Below are 1,360 nucleotides of genomic sequence, written 5' to 3'. Positions count from 1 at the left end.
CTACTACAAAATGGTCCTTTATTTATACACCCTTTTTTGCTTACTTTTGTCAGAGATGTGTATTCCATTGCCATTCATATATTGCACGTCCATGAATTCAGCAGAATAATCAAATATAGTCCAGTAGTCTATAATAATAGTGGGTTATCCGCATGACTGGCAATGTCAGAAGTTATTTACTTGAGCCTTTTACAGCTCAGCATATTAATATGGCTTTACTTTTTATACCTCATTTTTATATTTTTCTGCTGGATGGTTAAGACCAAGATAAAGCAAGACCTATATAACAAAAAATGTCACTTTTGTATCTGACAAGGTCAGTCCAATCCCCTCAGGACTTACCCTTAATTCCTGTAGCTCTTTTGTTAGTGTCAGCCATATGGATGAGTCATGGCCATTGCTTGACCAACTTGCATGAGACTATGTTAATACTGACACTCATAATAACATGCAAAGAACACTGTATTTCACAGAGAAATTAGAATCTGATATACACCATGTGACAAGTGGTGTTCACCCTTCTGCTGTCAAGGCACTGATGTTATTTTACTATTTTTAATGATAATCATGTGAGAAGCTTGAAATCAGCCACATTGTGCATTTACACCACTCAATCTATACTTTTATCCTTTCTTCTCCCTTCTCCCCTCTTTGTGGTCCACTCCACTTAGTTGTTTGGATTCCTGGCCCCTTTCTTTGAGGGTTTTGCCCACTCTCTGCTGCTTGGGTGCCATGACTTGTGCAGCTGTTTTCTGCTATGCCCTTCCACTATGATATTTTGATAGGGAGCTGGTTGACCATGAAACTGCTAAGAACGTGAGTTAGAAGTAAGCCCCTCCTCACTTAGGTTGTGTCAGAAATCTTGTGCCAACCACAGGAAAGCTTACTGATGTGTCATTACATCATACAGCATTGTCTCCATCAGAGTCACAGGCAGTTGATATTTGTAAGGCAGAGAGAGGACCACAGATTTACAGTCTTGCTCCAAAGCTACATATTCTTTTCTGCTCTCTATAATCATACTTTTCATGGTTCTAATATTCCATTGAGCATGTAATGCTACTTAGACCATTGGAGAAGTTCATGACAAGCAACCACATGGTTAAACAAGAAAAACATATGCCAGAGAGTAGGAGACAAGATGAATATTCATGGTACTGGTAATTTTTTATTTTTAAAGAATATGAGGGCTGGGAAAATAGCTCAGTAGACTAAGTGCTTGCCTAGCAAATGCAAGGGCCTGAGTTCAATCCCCAGTTCTGAAAAAAAAAAAGAAAGAAAAAGAAAGAGAGGAAAAAAAAGAAACAGTGACAGAAAAAAAAAACAAACAGCACTAGAGATGAATCAAGATTTTACTGAA

At 38.0% G+C, this 1,360-nt stretch overlaps 1 pseudogene; it reads right to left on the bottom strand.

Annotated features, from left to right (window-relative positions):
• The window catches only part of LOC101578161, a 2,191-nt pseudogene extending 1,812 nt beyond the window's left edge, over positions 1 to 379 (bottom strand).
• Between the last annotated feature and the right edge of the window lie 981 nt (positions 380 to 1,360).

This window comes from Octodon degus, unplaced genomic scaffold (genome assembly GCF_000260255.1).
Source record: "Octodon degus isolate 3935 unplaced genomic scaffold, OctDeg1.0 scaffold00114, whole genome shotgun sequence".
Classification (NCBI taxonomy): Eukaryota; Metazoa; Chordata; class Mammalia; order Rodentia; family Octodontidae; genus Octodon; species Octodon degus.
The sequence above is the reverse complement of the archived record's forward strand: the minus strand, read 5'-3'. Positions and strand labels throughout refer to the sequence as shown.